The sequence below is a fragment of the Cupressus sempervirens genome, chromosome 2 (assembly GCF_028749045.1).
Source record: "Cupressus sempervirens isolate cs-2001-9-10 chromosome 2, ASM2874904v1, whole genome shotgun sequence".
NCBI lineage: Eukaryota > Viridiplantae > Streptophyta > Pinopsida > Cupressales > Cupressaceae > Cupressus > Cupressus sempervirens.
In genome coordinates this window covers 380,388,804-380,414,089 of record NC_143119.1, presented here as the reverse complement: position 1 = coordinate 380,414,089, position 25,286 = coordinate 380,388,804, and positions in this window count along the sequence as shown.

The following is a 25,286-nucleotide window of genomic DNA, read 5'->3' as shown; positions in this document are numbered from 1 at the left end:
GACAATAATGCCAAAGATTTATTCTAACATATTTACATGGAGGCACCAAAATGAGATAAGAATTTAGAGTTTACCTTGAGGGTGATTGCCAAGGTTCTATCCCAATTTTCTTGCAATACCTTGCATGTTTTAATGGTAATTTGCACTTCTATTGATAATTCAATCATCTGATCAACAATAAAGAAGTTGTTATCATGGATCAAGGTCTTTGAATATACAATGTGTTTCTGCATAGAATCCATGACTGGAAGAATCATATTTTGTATATCAACCAATGTTGAATGGATCCTTGCTTCTTCTCTTAGCGATTTAGCTTGTAGGTCAGAAAAAAATTTGATCTTCTTAAAATGTGCAGAGCTTGAACTAGGATCAAGTTGCAACTGCTGAGCACTTGCTTTAAGATCAATATCAATTTTGGATAATTTTTCCTTCACTTCCTTGGTATACTTAATGACATCACATAGTTTTGCAAAAGGTGATGACACATTTGAACAAGACACCTCAAGATTAACCAAAATTGTTGAGATCTCAATTTTATTAATGGCTATTTTCTGAGCAATGTGCTCTAGCACTTTATTATTGAATTTCTTTTCAGCCTTTTCAACCAACTTTTGTTGACCTTTGGTGTCCTAATTGAACTTTTGGATTGCTTCTCCAAACTTAAACAAAATAGGTTGAGAAGAATCAACCTCAATTCCAATAACCTCGGTCAAAAAATTATTGGCATCATCTATAATCTTATACTCTCTCTCTCTCTCTTTCCTCTCTCAATCTTTTTTGTTTGGCCTTTTTTTGGAGGAGTTCACCAAATATGTGCATTTGGTTTGTTGAAATATTGTAGATGTCCCATTTGGGAATTTCTATTTCCTCATTCAAATCTATATCTTCTTCTATCTCCTTTCCTTTCAAAAATTTTGTACTCAGATGAGCCTTAGGCTCAACTGTCCTTGTACTTATTGCCTTTGTACCCAGAATGGAAACAATAGTGGACATACTCGAGCTTTTAGTAAAAATTGATATAGTATTGACTAATGGAATACTTAAAAAGATACTAGAAGAATCCAAAATTGATGAAGTCAAAATTGTGGAATCCAAAATTGAAGTAGACAAAACTAGAGAGCTTACCATGGATGCACTCAAAACTGAAGAATTCAAAATTTGAGAGGTGATGACTGAAGAACTCAACTCGGTAGATGAAGAAGGCATTTGTAGCTTGATTGGTGAAGTGGAAGTCACTTTTTTTAATGATATCCTGAGGTGAGTTGGGGCAAAGAGTGATTGGACATTTGATGTATCTATAGTAGTTACAACCAAAATTGCTGAATTTGTCTCCATACTTGATGTAGTCAAAGGTTTGCTCAAGGAGTGAGGAAGTGAGGCCATGACTACAACAACCATATTGATTGGGTTAGTCTCCTCATCATCTTCCTTTTCTTCCTCTATAGCTTCTTGCTCCTTGTACTCTTCATAATCAACTATAACATAATGAGTTGATCCTTCATCATCCTCTTCATCCTTATCTTTTTCATCATCATCATCCTTAACTTCCACTAGGAAATCACTTGGTTTGTGTAAAAAATAGATATTCTTCCAAGTGTTTGTAGCATTTTTAACAACATGATCTATATCTTTAATCAAAACTAAACTGGTATTAAACCTTAGAGTCAATTTTTCTTCATTTTTCTTTAAAGACTCTTTAACCTCAGCATCTGCTATGCTCGGTAGTAACTACCTCAGGGTTTGTGCACATATGTCTTTCACTATTTGTATAGAAAAATCCCATCTTGGCTTTATTTTCTCTAGAAATTCATTAGAGATTTAAGAGGCGATCTGGTCTGGTGAGTAATTCCATTTACCCATTTTGGTCAGAACTAGTTCTTCAACTTGTTTTTTCTCTGCCTCTGTCCTAGTCTCATATTTTAAGGATTTAAAACTTGTAATTCTAGTTCCTTCTTCCATTTGATTCAATTTTCCTGGAAGGTAGGTGGAGGTTTTTTTGAAAAAAATGTTACTTCTTTTCTTCTTTGACCTCCTTGTGAAGACTGCAGTGGATGATTTTGTAGGCTTGGTGATGATCACCTTGCTCTTTTTCTTAAAAGGTTCTTCTTCTTTCCCTAATTATTCTTCATCCTCTTCCTATTCCTCATCTTCACCTTTACCCTTGGTTAACATGAGTGGTGCACTAGATTTTAGTTTGACTATCCTCCTCTTCCCTTTGTTAATTGCCTGTGGGAGCTTTATTTCTAGCTCTATTCTTGCCTTAGCCTCTTCATAAGTACCAAAATAAGGGGCCTTGGGATTGATAGGTTCATTGGTAAGGGCTTCAATGATATCCTTGGTCTCATCAATATTTACCTCATAGCCAAGAGGTTTGACCCACACAACTCTAGGCTTAATTGCTTGGATGCATACCTTGTCACAGTCCACCATGAAGCACACATCATCCTTGTAGTCCTCAACTATCTTCTTTGGAATTATAAATCTATGTTCATTTTATCTTTGAATACATCAAAGTATTTTTCCATGATGCTACCATAGTTCTCTCCCATTTATGCAATATATTCATTTATTTGGTAAAGTACATGCACATCTTTTCTATAGACTACTATGCCTTTGGAAGGGAAGAACTTCTGAACATAGAAGAATAGAAAGGTTAACAAAGAACCAAATTTGCATGGGTTATTCTTGCAAGTTCTAATACTTTCCATATCCTTGTTGAATTGCCTCAATAATAACTCGACAAGGTCATAAGATAAGTTATTCTTCACCACTTTATATTCCAAATCCACCGCTTCACATGACACACTGTTAAGATGGCTTGAACTATATATATTATGAGCTATAACATGAATATAAAACTTTAACTTTTTATCAATAACACTACTTATTTTCATACCTCTACCATCCCACTTGGCTAGGGTTTTCGTTTCCAACTCTACTCGAGCTAGGGTTTTAGTTGTTTTAGCTTTGGCGAGCATGGAAAGGCCGGTGATTTGATGAATCATTTTCTTGGTTATCAAAATTGGTTTCTCTAACCATAGTTGTCTGTTATGCACCTAGCTAAGGATATATGTAATCCATTTTATTTTAAAACCTAGAGGCATATGGGGAATATGTTTTAACCCTTTTGTTTCCAAATGTTGATGCTTGGGTTTTAGGGTTCCATCAACACATAATTGACCTAGGGCATCATCCATCTCCCGAGTACCAATTTCTTGAATTGCACATTTAAAATGAGTATGAATTCCATTAACAAGAAGTACCTTGGGAGGGATTTGTGACTGAGCTCGACTTGGGTTTGGGGTTTCAACAACCATGGGTGTGAGCTTGGAATCTAGTGCTTTCCACTCAACACCTCAAACCAACATGTCAGAACCTCTCTTGACCTTGTTGCTGCTGGATGCCATTTTCACTTAGCAGCTTGAGAGAACTTTGAAGAACTTTTGCAAGAAATTCACTCAAGTCACTTGATCACATAGAAAATAGCTCTTCACAATAGCACTCAAAAATTCATGGTGAGAAATAAATTTGGTTTGATGCCTTTTGTTAAAATTTCACCATTAATGCTCGGTATGGTGGTAGATGAGTTACCATTATGCTTGACAGATTGTCATCCACTATGCTAATGATCACTCAGCAACCTTTCCATAATTTAGTAACCATAAGTGCCTTTGTTACTCATGACCTTGCTCAGTAGAGAAGGTAACTTGGTAATAAATAATACCATTCTTGCTCAGTAATCCCTTTGTATCTTGTATATGGATTTGGATCTTTGTCACCTTTCAACTGGAACTGATTTGGATTTCTTCTTTGATAGCCTGGTTCTACTTCTTCATTGAGAACTTAATTAGGAATAGTAGAGTCACCCAATTCTTGAGTGACTTGACCATTATTACTCAGACCTGTATCCTTGGTAGACTTAGGAATCCATTGTTGTCTCATCTACTTTTGGATATTATCAGCATTTTCTTTCTTCTCATCTCCAATTTTACCAGTATTCATACAATTCTTAGCAAGATGACCAAGTTTTGTACCAATAAAAGATCTTTTAGTGGTATCTCTTTTCCTCATATGATGCTTAACACAATTCATACCAATGTGTCCAAATTCTCCACAGTAATGACATCTACATCAGGTATTGTAATCCCAACCAAATATTGCTTTCACAATTTGTTCTGCAGGGTTTAATGTCTTTGTTTTGCATTCTGACGCTTTGTGTCCATGTTTCTTACATTTAGGATAGTTGCCTTCAAATTTTGGTTTCTGTTTGCATTCATTAGTTCTGTGACCATGCTGATTGCAATTGTAGCATTTTCCATTGAATTTTGTTTTTCATTACTCCAACATTTGTTTGATGTATGACCTATCTTACCACAGTGATTGCAAGTAGGTCTTTGATTCTTTTTAGAACCATTTTTGGAGGATCCCCTTTCTTCTTTGTATCCAATTCCTACTTTTCCTTTTTTCCTATAGAGGTTTTTCTCATTCAGTTGATCCATGTCTACTTGAGATGTCATCATTCTTTCATTGATTTTCTTCATAGTGTTTAGGTCATTTCTCAATCTTTCACTGATTTTTTTTATAGATCTCAGCTCATTTTCTATTCTTTCATTGATTTGCATTTGAAAATTTAGATCATTCCTTATTCTTTCATTTTCATGTCTTAGGCTCATGATTTCCTCATTTGCATTGGAGAGCTGATCAATAAGGTCTTCTTGCTAAAGGGATTGGTTCTATATGTCATTGTTCCTTCCATCCATCTCTTCTTTTATCTTCTTCCTTTTTTCTAAGATTTCACATAACCTTATTGATTAAATTTCCTATTCTCTTTTCAGCTTTCTTACTTCTTCTTGTAGGGAACTATTCTTCTCTAGGATTTCTTTGATTGCATCATTTGCTTCATCTGAACTGCTTGAAGGGTAAAAGTCTTCAATTCTTTCTTCAATGTAGAGATAATCATTCATTTGGTTTGTAATTTCTTTTCTTCTTTTCAAGGATTGGGAAACTTGCTCCTTAGCTTTCTTGAGTTGTGCAATGGCCATTTCTAGATCCAACTTTTTATTGTCAATAGCTTTGTCAAGTCTGGATGTCTCCATATCATTGATCTTTGCTCAAGCTATTAAAATTTCTCCTAAGAACCACAATGCTCTGATACCAATTTTTGGAAATATTCAAGACTATGATAAGTTATTGAGAGGGGAGGGATGAATTAGTAACTTTTGAAACTTTAACAATTTTAATTCTTAATCCAATAAATCAATTAGCACTTAATTCATCACATTTGATCTTTTTGCATGCATGAGAAATTGAAAACATGAAAGCATTCACAACACTCAAACACAAATATTGGGTGACCCAAAAACCTTCCAAATAGAAAGCAAAATTTGGGTGGGGATAATACCCACAAACTTTAGTACTACAACATAAAGTTGGCTTGTTAAGGCTTACATTGATCACTTCTGATGATTTGCCCTATTAGGAGCAAATAGGACTGGTAGGTCCACCTTGTGAGAGCATTTACAAACATACAATGAAGTATGCACTTAGTAAAGAGAATTAGAAAATACTATTAGGTCTACCTTGTTAGAGGATTTTGAGTAGTTCACCTGTTAGGATGAAGTAGTAGATATCTGATTTGTAACTGAGTTTGTTGATAGAGATTCCTTAGTGTATAGATCACCTTTCTTTGATAGATTTGTCTTTGCTACTCCTTATGCTATTATGACCTTCATAATTCTTTGTCTACTGCTATTAGAACTTGAACTTTTCACATTCACAATACATATGCTCACATTCACATTCTTGTTTATACACTTTCATACATTTGAAATGATACAATACATTACATATATATACCAATTCAAATTATAAAATTACAAAGTCAGCCATGACACAAGTTAACACAAATATTACAAAGTTAGCTCACATGAAGATACTCATATTTTGAAGACTAACTTGGTGAGGTTCTGATACTCGGTATATACTATCACTACTTGGTATTGTCATGCTCTTGGTAGATGTAGAAGCTCGTTTCATAGTGATCACTTTCAAGTAGTCTTGAACTCGGTTTGCACTAGTGACTTGGTAGATATTTTGCAACTTAGAAAACATTGAATCACTTAGTTACCATGAAGTAGCTTAGTTAACATTAGTTTCACATCTCCTAAACTACGAACTTGGTAGATACTGTAATGATCAATAAACATAGGCTTCACATCACGTGAACTATGAACTTGGTAACCACTAATAAACTTGGTATACACTGGAATACTAAATTTGAACTACTAAACTTCACACTGACTAAATCTACTCGATAAGCATTGGGATTAGTTCAAAAGACTTGGTAGCAACTATAGAACTCAATGGCTACTGAATTAGATGACAAACGCTGTAAATTATTCAATGAGCTTGGTAGTTGTATAGAATCTGAATAAGTGTGTGTCACTAATAACAATCTTGACTAATATGTCAATAGTTATTTGTAATGATTTAATATTAATGTTTACATTGTACAAGTCTAATATATTTAGCATAGTGGACAACTAGTTGATGTTGTTGAATGTTTACTAGAGAGGTCGAGCTATTGAATATTAAGATCTAAAGTTGTTTAATTGTTTATATTTTCAATTGGTAATCTAAAACTTGGATAACTAATTCAACCCCCCCTCTTAGTTATTATAAATATTCTAATATGTTTAGGGTACTTTTTACAATTTTTTTGAAGAAGGACAAAGAGACTTTGAATATACTAACTTTGGAAAGAAGATTGTAGGTAATAATAGAAGCACTTTGGCTTGTGAGGAATTTGTTGAAACACCTAATGAACCTAAAAATGGTGAGAACCTAATGATAAGAATAAGGAACTTGTGGAATGAGGAAATTGATGGAGAACCTATTTTAAGAAGAAGTTTATTCAAAACCAAATGTAGGATAGCTGGAAAATGCTGTGAGGTAATCATTGATAGTGGAAGTTATGATAATTTGGCATATAAGGAGTTGGTTAACAAGTTGGAGTTGCATAGATTGAGATATCCTAAGCCTTATCATGTTTCTTGGATCTAGAAGGAACACAAATTAATTGTAAGTGAGAAATTCCTTGTTAAATTTAAAATTGGGAATTATCATGATGAAGTCTTGTGTGATATTATGGCTATGGATTGTTGTCATATTATTTTGTGTAGACCTTGTCAGTATGATAGAGAATCTTTGGATGATGATAGATTGAATCAATATACTATTTTGGTAGACACAAAGAAAAAAATATTTTTGCCTTTGGAAAAAAAACCCGAGGACAATCACTATACCATAGTTAGAGTATATTTGGTTGAAGGTAATCAATTTGCTAAATATATGAAAGAAAAAAATATTTGTTTTTATTTGATTCCTAGAAAGAATGAGAAATAAGATGAGTTATAATATGCACTTGAGATTGAATCCTTGTTAGAAAATTTTCAAGACATTGTTTTTGATAATGTACCAGATGGTTTACCACTTGTGAGAAGCAGAAGTCATTGTATGGATTTTATACCTAGAGCTGTTTTCCCTAATAAAGCACCACATAGAATAACACCTAATAAGAAGGCTAGATTGAATAGACAAGTGCAAGAATTTCTTGAGAAGGGTCTGATTAGAAAATTTTTGAGTCCTTGTGCAGTACCTTCTATGTTAACACCTAAAAATAATGGAGAGTAGAGAATGTACACTAATTCTAGAGCTATAAACAAGATAACAATGAAATATAGATTTCATTTTCCTAAGATGGATAACATAATGGATGGTTTTAGTGGAGAAAAGTATTTTACCAAGATTGATTTGAAAATTTCTTATCATTATAGCATAATTAGAGAAGGACATGAATGGAAAACCACTTTTAAGACTAATGAGGGTTTGTATGAATGGTTGGTTATTCCTTTTGGTTTAACAAATGCACCTAGTACTTTTATGTGACTAATGAATGAGGTTTTGTAGAGATTCTTGGGTAAATTTTTGATTGTATATCTAGATGGCATTTTGATATTTAGTAAGACTAAATAAGAACATCTTGAGCATGTTAGAAAAGTATTGTAGAGATTGAAGGAGGGGAAATTGTTGATTAGCTTGAAGAAATGTTTATTTATGAAAAAAGAAATTGTGTATCTTGATTTTGTCATTTTAGTTGATGGTTTCAGGATGGATCTTGAAAAGGTAAAAGTTATTCTTGGTTGGCCTACACCTAAGAATGTTGGGGAGGTAAGATCATTTCATGGGTTGGAAAGTTTTTATAGGAAGTTTATCAAAAATTTTAGTTTATTTTGTAATGCTATGACTTAGACTATGAGAGCAGATAAAAAGGATTTCAAGTGGGCACATGGAGCACAAAAGAGTTTTGAAAAAAAAGATTGTATAATTGCCTACAATTTCTTCGCTTGATTTTAGTAGATTTTTCTCAAGTTGAATGTGATGCTAGTGGAAGTGGTATTAGAGTTATTTTGAGTCAAGAAGGAAGATATGTAGCTTTCTTTAGTGGTAAATTGAATGATGCTAAGAAAAAATATTCATTTTTTTATCAAGAATTCTATGCTGTTGTTCAAGATTTGAAGAAATGAAAACATTATTTGATGCCTAAATATTTTGTGTTGTATACTAACCATAAAGCTTTGCAGTATTTGGGAGGTCAAAATAAGTTGAATCAAAGACATATGAAGTGGGTTGAGTTTTTGTAGAACTTTTTCTTTTAATTGAAACATAAGAGTGGACAGTTGAACAAGGTTTTTGATGCTTTGAGTAGAAGAAGGAATTTGTTAACAGACATGATAGTTGAAGTACTTGGTTTTAATGATTTTGAGTATTTGTATGAAACTAGTCTTGATTTTGCAAAACCTTGGGAATCTTGTAAAGAACATATGGTGAGAAATAAGTGAGCTGATTATTTCATTGAATAAGATATGCTATTTAAGGGAATTCAATTTTGTATACCTAGAGGATCTGTAGCACCTCTTGTGTTTGTAGTCTGTACCTTATCCATTTTGATTCAAGAGATACTTGATACTCTTATTGTTATTTGTACCTTGAGATGACCTGAGGGTAAGATGTTATATTTTGATTCATTACCATAGATGCTTTATTGCTATACTATTCATTTTATCATATTTTCATGTTGATTCTATTTTGAGATGATAGTAGATCTATGATGATATTTGGTTATATGGTTTATTGGACATATTTGTTGATTATGTTATGAGATAAATTTTATGCTATGGTTATTTACTTCATTCTTGTATCTTTACACTTTTTGCAAACATGAGTGATGTAAATGGATTAAATAGGTATTTTAATACATGTCACTACGACTATGATATTATATGTAATTGCACTAGATCATGTATTTTAGTGTGCGAGAATTATATCCTTGGTAGTGGCATATGGAGTTAGTGATTCAGCTATTCATATTTTACCAATGTCATCCCTATATGGTCAACATATCCTTATTTAATTATTTTTAATTAAAACCTTTTGGTGATTAGTAAATCCAAACTCATCTGCATTATTTGATTAGACTAGTGAGCGTGTCTATTCATTTAGAAGTTCACATTGTTTGGAAAGTGTTAAGAGTTTTTTTGTGATTTTGGGTTTTAAGGCTTTTAATCTTTTCAAGTTTAATTTTTGGAAGCTTTGCCTTAGGTGAATTTCTTTTATGGAGAATAACCTATTTTCATTTGGGTCAATTTAGAGTCTAGTTGCTATAGTTGGCTATTTGCTCTAATCGACTATTCACTCAAAAAATGAATAAGTGTTGAAAGAGGAATTTAATTCCTCACTTTTTCTAATTTGGATTTTAGAATTTGAAGAGCTTTTTGAGAATCCTCTTTTGAAGGATTTAAATTTTGTTCATTCTGGGACTTGCGGGCATGGGATCTTTGTGAGGTTGGTATCATTAGATTCAGCTTGGGAAGTTTATGCTTTGATGTCGCTTTCAGTAGATTTGGCAGGTTAGTTATTTTATTGCATGGGTTTTGGTTTCTACCCCTTTTGTTGTTAGGTAGGGCCTTCTTGTTTTATTGTTTTTACTCCATTTTAGCTTTTGTTTCTTGCAGTAGTATATTAGGAGGCTGAGAACTAGTGTTCCCCTCCATTTCTAGTTGTTGGTTCTACCTAGTTGGTTAGGTATGAACATTTTCCCTATTTTCAGGATGGGGGTTTGGGATTTTGAGCCATTATGCCGGCCATTTTTGCATACAATGTCTGAATTCATTTATTTTTTAATTTTTGGGGTTTTTGTGAGCAAAGGCCAAATGGGTTTTAATTTAAATTTTTTTCCAAATTTTGGGGTTTTTACCTCATTTTACATGCTACCCTATTTTCTCAAGTTTTCTCAGCATAGTGTGGTTTGTGGACTTGGATGATCAATTCGGATATCAGTCAAACTACTATTTCACTTTTATGTTGCATTGGGATGCATGTTGCATCTATCCTCTTGAGTCTATTTTCAGTGGACTAACTTTCTCATTGTGTTCTCATCCAGTCATTGTGTTTTGATCTTCGTGATGGTGGTGTGCCACTCATGAGTATGTACGCACACATTTTTTGGGTGACCTACAAGGTTGATCTTTCGTGGTACTTCTAGAAGTCATGATCATTGGGGTTGGATTGTGAGTTTTTTGCATGCCTACGGGCACTCATAATTGGATGAGCATGGGTAGGGTAGGGTAGCATATGGATGGGCTTCTATCCTACAACTTGGTGACTATTTTCCATTGGTTGGTAGAAGAAGTTTTATATAAGTGATAACTAAATTAAAATATTTGGGTGGTAATAAAATATAAGATAATTAAAAAGTGGGAATTGTGTGCCTTCTGTTGGGAAGTTGATGCTGCCTGAAATTGTGTGCCTTCCATTGGGAAGTTGATGCTACCAATACTAGCTTGGGCTTGTCAATGCCAAATGACTCTCCATGATTTCAGCCCCTACATAGTAGCCCATTAAGATGTTTGACTAGGACCTGTAGTTTATGCATTGTCTATGTCCTGGATTTAGTCATCATACTGCTTGGCGTGTGTTAGCCATGGATGTTATTCTGCATGTGTTGGTGGTTGGATCATTATCTCCATCAGCACAGTGGGTGTGGACCTATAGGTGCCACATGGTTGGGAGGCATAGCTACCTTCACCACTATGAGGGACCAATGTACAAAGACGATCTATTTTTCTAGAACAACTGTGGCTAGATGTTTTCACTTGGTACCTCAAGTTCTGGAGTATGCCTTCATGTGATTTATGCTTTCATTGGGATGTTGTATATCATGTTTTAGAAGGTGTTATTTATTGATGCATTTCCTTGCTTTGATGATTAGCATGTGATAGGTGACATCATCTACTTTGTAGGATTATCTTATGCTTTCTTCTAGCATGTTAGATTTCCTTTTTGCCATTGTAGCATGTTTTCATAGTGACATCCCTATTATGATAGCATTGATGATTTTTTTGGTGGCTTGGGATGTTATGCATGGGGGATGGCTAGGGCCCACAATGGTCTTATGATGCTATTGATAGTTGGGAGGAACCATGTACTTAGTGTTTTGTTCATTGTGATGTTACTTCTGTTATTGTGATGTTATTTTTAGTACACTGCAATGTTTCCTTCTATACTTTTACTACTTACTATTGTTAGATGTTTAGTTGTTGTCCTTTCCATCTTTCCATTATGGTTTGAGTGTTCTTTCCTTGAGATGTGGATCTGGTACTCCCTCCTGTGGAGGTTTTATTCTCTATTTTATCCCTTTGTGTTATCCTTAAGTGTTTCTTGTGTTTCCTAGGTGACCATGTGTCAGCATGGTGTGATAGAATAAAGTATTGCATGCCCATTTGAATTGTATCATGTGTTTATTGATTGTGTCACACACCTCTTGGAGTTTCTTTGTGTGATACTTTACATTATCACACCCCCTTTGAAGAAATATCATACGATACTTGAAAAGTATTGCATGTCCTTGAGAGAAGTATCACTTAGTCCCTAAAAATGTCACCCTCCTCCTTTAGAAGCATCACGCGATACTGGAAAGTAACACCCAATGTTGATTTAACGTATCGCCTAGATTTTTGAAAAAAACTTGTGTAGGTAAGTAGCTAGCACTTTTTGGTAAGACCCAAAATTTTTGGGAAGTGTTTCAAATACCCTCTTCGGTGTTCTTCTATCCTTTGGTGTTGCATTTTGATTTTGGTTGTGTGTCTTCCGTAGTCAGTCCTTTGGGGTTTAAAATATATCATTTAAGTATAAGTTGACATATATTTAATTCCTTATACTTAAGATATATTTCAATATATGTGACAATTCATTTGAGATATGTTCCAGAACTTTGTAGGCTAAGATAAAGATTATAGGAAATTTCAGGGCTTCAAAAATTCAAACTTAGCCAAATTTCAGGGCTTCAAGATTTCAGACTTAGCCAATTTTCAAGAGTCAACTTTTGTCTTTTAGCTTGGTTGATCTCTTATGTTTTCTTGTTTTTGTTTTTGGTTAGTAGTGGCATTGGAGATCTATTGGTGTTTGGATGATTTTCAGTCTTCCATTGCGATCTTTATGATCTATGTATGTTGTGGTCTTGCGCACTTACTTTTTAAATTTTTTTATCTTTCTTTTATTTCATCCTTGTTTCCAAGGATCTTCGAGTAGGTCATTATAGAATCTATGCAATAGAATAACATGAAGGATAAGCATAGTGGTGGACTTGATGGACATTTTGGGATTGATAGGATAGTGAAATTGATTTTAGGTAGGTACTTTTGGCCATAGATTTGTAAAGATGTGTAGAAGATGGCAATAAGTTGTAGAATTTGTCAAACAACAAAATGAACTAGTCAGAACTTGGAATTCTATTAACTGTTTCCTATACTTGATAAGCCTTGGGAATATATTAGTATGGATTTTGTTCTTGGTTTTCCTAGAACTCAGAGAGGTAATTATTCTATTTTGGTAGTAGTGGATATATTTTCAAAGATGGCTCATTTTATACCTTTTAAGAAGACATTTGATGCTATATATATAGCTGAATTATTCTTTAAGGAAATGACACGATTTCATAGTTTGCCTAAAACTATTGTTTCATATAGAGATACAAAGTTTACTAGTTATTTCTAGAGCACACTTTGGAAGAAGTTGAATATAAAGTTAAAGTTTAGTTCTACATTTCATTCACAAACATAAGTTATTAACATAAATTTTTGTAACTTGTTGAGATGTTTGGTTGGAAATAAGCCTACTAATTAGGATTTGATTTTGGCACAAGAAGAGTTTACATACAATAATTTTATGAACCAGAGCACTAAGAAGATGTACCTTTTGAGATTTTTACTATAATAAATACTAAGGGAAGTACTGAATTGAAAGATTTGAACCTTGAGACAAGGTGAAGTGACAAAGCTAAGGAATTTTCATATCTCATGAAGAATTTTCATGAGGAAGTTAAAATGAACTTGGAGGATAGTAATCAGGAATACAAACAAAGAGATTATACAAGACATAGACATAAATCTTTCAAAGTTGGTGATGAGGTTATGATTCACTTGAAGAAGAATTTTTTTTGGGTTGGTACCTATAGTAAGGTAAAAATGAAGTAGTTTGGTCCTTGTAAGATTCTAAGGAAGTTTAATAGCGGAAATGCTTTTGAAGTTGAATTGCTAGAAGACATGGATATTTCACCTATCTTCAACATTGTAGATATCTTTTTGTATTTTGAATTAGATAATGGGTTAAAAACCAAATTAGATTATCCTAAGAAGAAGATAAATAAAATTGAAAATCTTTTGAATAGTAGAATAAGTAAAAGTACAAAGGAAAAGACTACATGGAATACCTAGATCAGTGGAGAGACAAACTAGTTGAAGATAGTTCATGGATTACACAAGTTGAGTTGATATTTATGATTCAGATTAGAATAGGAGTCATGCCTATTGTGGGAATTAGTTCTTTATTAACCCTAGGTGTTTAATGTAGGAGCATCTTGGGAACTTGTGAAATCTTGCATCAACCAAAAATATTTCTTGTTTTCTATACTAGTCTATTGTTTACAAAGTAGTCATTATTGCTTTCATTTCATGTTGTGCATTGTTGTCATCATGTCGAGGACCTAAGTGTGTAAGTTCTAATGTTCCTTATTTCTTGGGTTTTGTGTCATTCTTTTGGTCCCTATTTCCTTCTATTTTCATGCAATGAAGTGTGTTGTTCTGATTAGAATGGTTTCCTTTGATAAGGAAACATCTTAAAAAGTTAGGAGATAACTCCTAATACATGTGTGGACCTACCTTTAAGTGCACATGATTTCATATTGTTCTTGGCATGGATTTTGTTTTGCTCTTCCAAGTATGGACCTATATTATAATCAAATGCTTTACTATTTGACTTGTGGCTTAGCTAGCTATAAAAGAAACTTGGTTAGATAAAGGAAATGAGATAATAATGATATTGATTCTTAGAGGATAGAATATAGAGGATGTGAGTTGAGGCTTTGAGATTGTTAATTCTTATTCTATTTAAGGCCACAATCCAAAAGGCCTCACAACTAAGTATGTTGTGGTTTCTTTTTATGTGAAGTGAAATAATTACACCTATAAATATATTGCATTTGGCCTTGAATTCTATGTGGTTTCTTTGAGTTATGCATAGCTTCTATGTGCATCTTTGAGAAGGGGAGTGTTGGAAGGTTTAATTTAAATTTATTCTACATGTTTTCACATGGTATCATGACTTATCTTCTTACCCCAAGTCATTGTAGCCTATTCCTAATTTCCTAGACAGACCTTGGAGATTATTTTTGTGAGCTTTGATCTATAGGATTTGGATTATGCACTCTTGGATTTGGATCATTGGATGGCTTGTGGACTTAAGGCTATGAGTGAGTACTTTTATGTTATTGTATGAGTTAGTTATGAATTGTAAACTTGGGGCTTGTGCTAAGTGTTATTTAATTTAGTTTGTTAAGATGACTTATGGCTTGAGTGTCTATTTAATGTAAGTGTTAATTTAATGTAACTTTCTAGATTGACGTGTGGCTTGGTTTAGTATAAGTAGAGTGTCTTTTAATGTCTTGAGTAATTCAATTTAACATGGAGTAGCTGAGAGGAGTGAAGTTCAATAGAGCTCATAGCTAACTATGGGCTTAGAAAACAAGAAGGTCGATTGGTTTCTTGTTAGGGTTTCTACTAGATTGTGGGTCTAAGCTAGCTAGAGGTTGGATCTTGCATATCTGTTATTGTAATTTCTTTGTATTCGACTATAACCTAAAAGGCCTTAAAAATTGGGATGTTGGATGTAAATCTTATGATTCTATTATGAGAATTGACATTTTTGGGATCAAAATATCAGTGTTATTGTTTATCTTCTATTGTGCAGTTAACTGCTAGGGGATATGACATCTCCTTTGGGGATTATCTTGCCTTCTACTACATCAAGTTTTGTGAGTATCCTTGAGATATGAACAATGGTTGCACTGTATGTTATTTTAGTCTATTGCACATGACTTGGCTCTTATAATAGTGTTGAATCATGTGTTTGATCATGTTGACTTATGCTATTTTGGCCATATCTATATTATGACTCTTTGTGATTTTATTTGGTATATTTTATATTAGAAGAGTATGATGATGCTGTAGTATGACTATTTGAGATCTTATGTTATATTGTGTCTTATATGTTGTTTGGTATTCAATTATTAATTCTATAGACACCTTAAAATTGACAAAGACCTAAAACAACACAAATTGTGATCAAACAATGCAAATTAAGGACAAAATTAGATAACTGAGGAAAACAACAGGCTTTCAAATTAATGGTAACATCAAGTCATTAATCAATCAATCACCTATCAAATAAAAAAGGACCTAAGTCACTTAAAAATAGTAAAAGAAATTCATAAATCATAAAATAAAATTAAAAAAGGAAAAAGGAAAAGATAAAGTTGAAAATAAATGAAACATTTAATAAATCAATAAAATCCATTTATCCTCTCAAAAGTGAAAACCCTCCTTTTTTTAAATTAAAAGAATTAAAAAATCTTCATTTTATTCTCACAAAGTAAGTCTATTGGACTTTTCCTCTTGGTGCCTTATGAGATATTTGTTAGAATTACAATAGGAAAGGTAAACTCTGACGGGGTGGGGGTGTGAATCAGTGCTTTAAACTTTAACCCATAAAAACATTCACCATACATCCATCTCACTTATTCAATAAGTAAAATAAAATACCATGTAAAGCATATACATATAAAGTATGTAAACAAGTAAGCATTCACACATATATGACACAAGATATGATTACCCACCCTCCAATGAGAAGGTAAAACTAGGGTGGGGATGACACCCACAAATCTTCATTACTATAGTAATAAAGTGTATCCAATGAAGGTTAAAATGTTTGATCATGAAACATGATTCATGCTATGAAAGGTCTTCCCTATTAAAAGCTTACAAAGATTGTTAGGTCTTACCCTGTCAAAGGATTTCAACACCTTGTTAGAAATGTGCCTGGCTATAGGACTTCAACTTACAATTAAGTAAGCACCTTGTTAGAGGATTTCAATACAACCCATGAGGACTAATTTGTTAAGATATTTAACTAATTCACATGTTAGAATGTCTCAGCAATGATCCTATAATTAACACTTTGTTGCTTGATGTCAGATCACCTCTATCATGTTGTGTATTTGATCCTTCTTGATTAGATGTCTCTCTACTATTCACCGTTTCCTTCCTCTATTCTTATTTTATTAATTCTACAATGTAATTCAGATCATAATAACTTGGTCACAATTAATGTCCTATTTACACATGCAAACTCTCCTTCTCTCTCTCTAATCATTCATAAAAAATTAGGGTTTTTCCTCATTAAGAAGACCTAGGTGACTTAGGGTTAGTATGAATCAATGATTGTGATTCATTCATATTACCACTTAAACCTTCCCTTTACCTAATTGGATGCATGTAATACATAGGGATTCCCATTGAAGATTCATCTTTATCAAGAAAAGATTGTAAATCAATCCTTAAGTCATCCTAAAAAAGATTTACATAGTAGTTTGTGCCAATACAAACAACTATGTCAAAATTGTGTTACTTGGCATTTGAAGTCCTCGTCAAAATTGTGTTACTTGGCATTTGAAGTCCTCGGTGCTCAACACTAACTATGACTTCAATGCTATCACTCAACAATTGAATAACTTTACATGCATTTCTTTCTCGACTCTTGAATCACTCGACACAAATTGTTTTCTCGACATTTGAGTGACTCAGCACACAAGTGACTCAACACTCACTATTTACTTGACATGCTCTAATTTACATGTCATGCTCGACATATGTTACTTGTTCGACATGAACTAAATCAGCACACGAGTGACTTGACACTCACTATTTACTCAACATGCTCTAATTTACATGTCATGCTCAACATGTGTTACTTGTTTGACATGAACTAAGTAAATGACTTAAGTGTATAGACACTCACTTGTCAAAACCAATCTAAGATTAGCAATCTCCCCCTTTGACATGAGTGTCAAAAATACTTGGTCATACATTAATACTCTTATTCTTATGAGCATAACATAGATGTCTATTCGACTTCTATATAAAATATAAAAATATAAAAATTTTGCAACATGACTTATACCTCAAAATTTATAACTCAATAGTTTGATAACTCCCCCTAAGTTGTTTGATCTATTCTATACTATACATTGTATCAAAATGTTTCTCCTACTAAGTAGATTTGCATCAATTAATACTCTTTCTCTATTCCTATTTAGATTTCTCTTACTCCTTTGTTTCTTACTCCCCCTTTGCATGGATATCTCTTTGTTTTGCTTGCTTGCTCCCCGATTGTTCTTACTCCCCCCTTTTGACACTGATGTCAATGGGTTATACAATAATAGTTTATTTTTCCAAAAAAGATTTATGGACCCCAAGTATAACTCTAAGAGATGTGTCCCAATTATAAAAATTTACCTCCAAAGACTTAATTTGGATGGCAAGCTTAGTAGCAAGGTGGACTATGCCATATAATGTAGAAATATTGGGGTCTTTATTCATAAGTTTTTCTACATAGCCTAGTTCCTTGTGAAAAATCTCCATATGAGGAGTCAATGTCACTTAGATGCTGATTAGTTTAGTCCTTATGTTGGCTTCATCTATTTGTAATGATGCTAACTAACTCTGGGATTGCAATAGGGCCCTAAAGTGTTTCTCACTTTGATTTGGACACTTGGGAGATGTTGCACCAAATGACTACATTTGGCTCTCCAAACTCAGGATGTGATCCCTTATCTCTTGTGTGAAGAGTGTAGGATTACATAGTTTGGTGTATAGAGAGAAAATGTTCTCTAGAACCTTCTTCACACTATCTATCTTAGTTGCCAACACAACCTATGTTAGTGCAATATCACTGGATATCTTCTCATTTATCTTGTTTTGGAACTTCTTTTCAAACCATTCTAATAGTTTGACATTGGTATCCAGGTCTGTGTCACTAACTCTTCCCACTATATTGGTTAATTCTTCAATGAGTGGCTTGGTTTCATCTAGAGTAGGCAGGTTGAATGCATCTAAGAAAATTTCTTTGATATCAATCAAAGGTTGCTTCTGCCTATGCTCCCTTCTGAGTAGTTCTTGATGTTTCTTCTTTGCTAGGGCCTCTTTTAGTATACCCATTTTCTCAATTGTCATTGCTACATAATAAAATTTAGGTAGTACAATCTCTTCATCTAGGCTAACATTTCCATAAGTAATTACCTCTTTTGCCTTAGATGAGATAAAACTCAACACTGAGAATTGTAATGGAGTTGCCTCTGTGCCTGGTCTTTGAAGACCTTGATTGGAAGGAGGACCAAATTTTGGTAATGTCACCAGTGCTTCAATTGCTACTATCTCCTTTAGCTTGGGTGTCAAAATTGTCTCTTCAGACTTGTGCTTTTCTACCTCTGTGGTTTTAGTTACACCTTGATCTTGTGCTGGAGGTGCACATATATCTAACTGACCTATTGGGCTTTAAGTTCCATCATTTTTTGGTGTTTTCACCTTGTCTTCTCCAACTATCTCAACCTTATCTTTGTCATTTTCTTGTTCATTTCCTGAGACTAGAGTGTCTTGTATGAGTGTACTGGCAGTGAAACCTATTGTTTCCTTCCTTTGATATACAAGTATGGGTTGTGAAGGTTGTACACTTGTGACTTGAGTAGTGATTATAAGTGTTTCTTATGTTTTCACTTCCTCCCTTGTAGTTATAGTCTCTATCTTCTCAATTTCATCTATGCTCACCAGTATAGGGTTGTCACATAATTTGGCCTAGAGAGTGGACTGGACTAGTATCTTTTTCAAATCTTCTTTTATAAGGGGATTGATGTTCTAATAAGTAGTATTAGAAACATCATTTACTTTGACAATTTCACTATTTACACTTGTCACCTATGGAGGGTTAGCACTCATCATTTGTATATCTTGTACACTCTATTCTATTTGCTGCTCTTCCTAAGCTAGTACCAAATTATCAATAGTCATATTAGTTCCTCCCTCAATCGTTCCTTGTTCATCATCATCTTCTTTATCTTCTCCTACCTCAATAGATTTTTGGTCATCTTCTTTTGATGTTGACAGTCTGTATGTTAACTTCCACATTTGTTTGGACTTCTTTACAATATCCTCTATATTGTTTTTGGAATATTCTAAATGTCCTGTACTTAGGTACAAATATTACAACATATTTCTTTATGACTTTAGACATTTTAGCCTTACTAAGTTCTAGCATAACTTGAGCAAGGGATGTCTCCCTAATTTGTCTTTCAATTTTTAAATAATAATGCCATTTTTGCTCAACTCTATCATATAAACTTTAAGTTATGGAGTTGGCAAGTTCTAGATGAGTCTTTTTAAATGTAGCCATCATGTCATATACTTCTTCTTCTACTTGGTTCTTCTTAATCTTACCAAGATTATCAAACTCAAGGTGAGAAAAACCTAACAAATCAACATTGTTTCTAACATTCTCACATAAATTGTCTAGATTTGAGGAGGGACTATGACTCACCACTTGGAAATTGGTTGTTGTCTTTTGATTCAGTTTTCTCGTCATTAGATTCAGCTTGGGAAACATACTTCCTCCTTGGTTACTTATGTGCTCTAGCTTCCTTATCTTTTGGCTTGGCTACTTATTTAGCGTTCTATGCAATGACTCTTGTACTAGCCCTTGTGATAGGTGCTATAGGTTTGAGCTGATTAGATTTTGCAATATTCTTTGATTTTTTCACTGCTTGAGTCTTTGCCTTTCTTTTCTTCTTATTAGTAGTTATAGGTGCTTCACCAGCTTCATCTTCCTTGGCACCTTGTACAATTCCTACTTCCTCCTCTTGCTAATCTTCTCCCTAAACTTGTGTCAATACTAGTGGTGCTTGAGCCTATGTGTCCTCTTTTTCTTCTTCTTCATCATCTTCCTCTTCTTCTTCCTTAGCTCCTTACCCAAAATATTCTTTCAATTTCTTCACCAATTCATAATTACCAAATGGTTTGGCTTTATTATCCACTTCTTCTACAAGTAATGTTGTGATTGTTGCAGAGGCCTCATCAACATTGATTTCATAACCTAATGGACTTAGCCATCTCACCATGGGAATTGCTTCTTGTACATAAGTGAAATTAGTATCAACTAGGAAGAAAACATCATTAAAATGTTTCTCCATGAGTGAGACAAGTATCCTTAGTCTTTCCTTCATTTTTGGCTTAAAATATTCAAAATAACTAGTCATCATTGACTCAAAGTTATCACCTAATTTCTCAATAAATTCTCCTATTTGAACTACAATTGATCTATTCACCTTCCATGAAACCTTACCAAATGTAGGAAATGTATTCTACACATAGAAGAAAATACATACCATAATAGATTCAAATTTACACTGAGTACTCTTGGTTTTCCTTATAGCTCCAAAATTCTCAATCAATTGTTGCAACTACAACTTAGCAAGATCATAGGTATGATCCTTGTTCACAATTTTGTAGCCCATATCCATAAAAATGTAAGGTACATTGTTTAATATGTTGGACTAATAAAAATTGTGTGCTATTACCCTTATTGCAAAAGCTATCAGGGGATTTGTGATAGTATCAATGGTCATTCCCCTTTTATTACATATAGCCCCTGTGTTCTTTTCAATAACTTCATTTGATTCACTTCTCATAGTCTTTGGCCAATTTAGGGTTACATACCCTATTACTTTGTGAAAAATCTTCTTTGAGATTTTACTAGCCCATTTTCTAACCATATAGAGCTACCATGAATTCTTCTTAAAATAATCTCAATCCACTCTATTTTGAAGATGTTGGGGAAATCTAGGAAAGAGTTAATCCTTTCTTCTTGACAATCTTGAATTCTTCCTTGAACACTCCATTTTCACATGATTTCCCATATGATTATCTGATTTCCATGTCTCCTATGCTTTGAATCTTGCATGTGTAACAATTCCTAACATCTTGAATCATCAAGACTTGCGGTGGTATCGTAGACAATGCACCAGAGGGATCCTGCTTATAAGCTATATCTTGGATAGCCTTGAAAATAGGTTGTTTGATTTCATTTCTAATCAAGTGAATATTTAAAACCTATTTTCCCTCTACATCTTTTCCTTTAGAATAACTAGATTCCATTACATGTATCTAGGGTTTGCAAAATTTGAAACTGTGTAGGTTGACATATGGTAAATACCTTATAAATCTTGCTAAAATGGTGCTGAACAACCATTTAAATCTCCTACAAATGCTTAGATCAAATTCTCTAGATTTCCTTTAGCTCTTTGTCTTCTTCTTTGAATTCAAATGATGTCCAATGAGTAAGAATTTGATCAAATAGCCCGTAAAACACTACATTTAATGCTAAGTACTTACACAGTTATAAGCTTGACATTAGTTGAATTTTTGGCTCACTTGACATCCACGTATCTTTTCATATGCTTAGAAACCACTATGATCTTGGCCTCAACTAAATTTTTTTTTTAGCTCAGCATCAACTAACATTTCACTTGGCAACCATAAGAAAATTTTCATGCTCAACAGTAACATGAAAACTTGACAAAACTTAAAAATTTATCCTTGATTTCTAACAAGACTTTGCATCTTTATTCATGCATGTGTAATCTTTTCAAAACTAAATCCTTGGAATTGATGTATGGTATATCTTTTAAATATCAGTCCCACATACCTCTTGATTACTTAATTTGATGAGTTGTGATCACCTAACCCATTGGGTGAAGTGATCTCATCTACACTTGATGTGCTACAATCTTCCTTTCTCTTCCATGTCTTGCTCATCTCATCTCAGACATTTCCAATATCTGCCTTGCCTTTTGCTTTGTTGAACTCACAACATGATGCCTTTGACCTTGTTGGACAATATATGCTTATGTGACCTATCTTCAAATAACTAAAACATGTGGTTTGACTTAAACCTCCTTTTGTAATCACTTCTTAAGTGTGTTCTAATGCAGTTCTTAGGAACATGTCCATACTTTTGACAATAGTGAAAATTATACCTTGTATTATAATCCCAATTATAAGTGTTTCCATTGTTCTTTACCTTCTTTTTCTTGTTTGATGAACACTTGGGTTTGGATTTGCATTCAAAAGCTCCATGTCCATACTTTTGATAGTTATAATAGTATCCTTCAAATCTTTGAGTGTGCATGGTCTTGGTTCTACATTCATGTGCTGATGCCCTTGTTTGTTGCACTGACCCATGTTCTTCTATATAACATTCTGATTTACAGTCTTGCTCCTACACACATTAGTAGTATGTCCAATCTTTCCACAATTATGATAGGTAGGTTTAGAGTTCTTACCTTTTTTACTTCTTTCTTCATCACTTTTGGATGGTTCTCCTTCTTCACTACTAGTGTATCCCAGTCTAGATGTATCATTTTTAAATTTAGGGGATCTCATCAATTGTTCAAAGTACTTGATGGCTCCACTGGGTTTATTGAAGCTTTCAACAAACTTCTTTTCCCTTTTTATATCATTGCTCAACTATTCATTCTGCAACTTTAGTGTTGTGATATCAATGTCCTTAACATTTAGTTCATGATTTGTAATCATCATTTGACCCAAAGTTTCTAATTGCATGTTAGCAATCCTAGTTACCTTTGATGATCTCTCTTCCAATCTACTGGTCAAAACCCTTTTGTCATCTTTAATCATGACTTTGTCTTCCATAGATTTCTTTTTCTATTCAGTCACCTCACATAGTAATATGGCTTGTGATTCTTGCTCTCTCTTAAGATTTCTAATCTCTTTAGCTAGGGTTCTATTCTTTTACATTAGATCTGCAACTATTGCATCAAATTCATTAGAGTTTCCATTTGCAAATAGCTTAGTAGTGTCCATCTCTTGGTATTGTATGTCATTCTCCTCAATAGAAATTTCCTTCCTTCTTCTCAATGATTTTTTTATATCTTCTCTTACTTCAATCAACTGATATAGAATGAGTTGTATTTCAATCTCCTAGTTCTCAATAATTTTTTCCAACTTTTAAACTTCCATTTCCAAGATCTTTCCTCAAAGCTGTTAAGCTTTACTTTTAGAGAATTGGGCTCTGATACCAATAATTGTAATTATAATAGGAAAGGTAAAATTTGAAGGTGGGGGGGGGGGGGGAGTGGGTGAATCAGTGGTTTAAACTATAACCCATAAAAAAATTCACCATACATCCATCTCACATATTCAATAAATAAATTGAAATACCATGTAAAACATATACATCTAAAGTATGTAAAAAAGAAAGAATTCACACATATATGACAGAAGATATGATTACTTAGAAACCCTCCAATGAAAAGTAAAACTAGGGTGGGGATGAAACCCACAAATATTCACTACTATAGTAACAAAGTGTATCCAATGTAGGTTACAATGTTTGATCATGAAACATGATCTACCTTGTGAAAGGTCTACCCTATTAAAATATTACAAAGACATTTAGGTCTTACCCTATTAAATGATTTTAACACCCTATTAGAAGTGTGCCTAGTTAAAGAACTTCAACTTACAATTAAGTAAGCACCTTGTAAGAGGATTTCAATACAACCTATTAGGACTACTCTATGAAGAAATTTAACTAATTGACTTGTTAGAATGTCTTAGAAATGATCCTATAATTGGCACTCTATTTCTTGATGTTAGATCACCTCTATCTTGTTGTGTACTTGGTCCTTGTTGATCAGATGTCTCTCTATTATTCCCTATTTCCTTACTCTATTCTCCTTTTACTAATTCTGCAATGTAATTCAAATCAAAATACTTTGGTCACCATGATCATCTTGTTTGTGCATGCAAGCTCTCCTTATCTCTCTCTGATCATTCATAAAAATTTAGGGTTTTTCCTCCTTAAGAGGACCTAGGTGACTTAGGTTTAGGTATGAATCAATGATTGTGATTCATCCATATTGCCCCTTAAACCTTCCATTTACCTGATTGGATGCATGTAATACATAGGGATTCCTACTTAATATTTTTCCTTATTAACAAAAGGGCGTAAATTGATCCTTAAGTCAGCCCAAAAATGTTTTACATAGTATTTTGTGCCAATACAAACAACTATGTCAAAACTGTGTTACTCAACATCTAAAGTCCCTGGTGCTTAGTACTAACTATGACTTCAATGTTGTCACTCAACAATTCAATGACTTGGAATGCATTACTCACTTGGCTCTTGAATCACTCAACACATACTATTTGCTTGACACTTGAGTGACTTGGCACATGAGTGACTTAGCACTCACTATTTACTCGACATGCTCTAACTTACATGTTGTGCTTGACATATGTTACTTGTTCGTCATGAACTTTAGTAAATGACTTAAGTGTACAGACACTCACTTGTCAAAACCAATATGAGATTAATAATATTTATAGTTTCACCATTACCCTCTAGTGAAAATTAAAATCCCAATCCTTACCCCATCCCCCTTCTAAAATCCTATAAATAGGAGGGAAATTCAAGTGCAAAAGGACCCAAGTTTTAGGTATTTCTCTAGTTTCTTGTGCATATTTGACTTTTATAAGGTTCTAAAACATTTGGGAAGAACCATAATAGGAGCAAAAACCTTTCAAAGACATTCTTGAGCTTGCAAACATTGAATTTGAGATTTCTCTAACATTTCAAATGACACTTCTAAATATTGTTTTAATGCTTCTACATTGTCTTCTAATGTATTTGAAGTGTTCTATAATGAATTTGAAGTTTTATATAATGCATTTGAAGTATTTTGCAATGCATTTGCATTATTT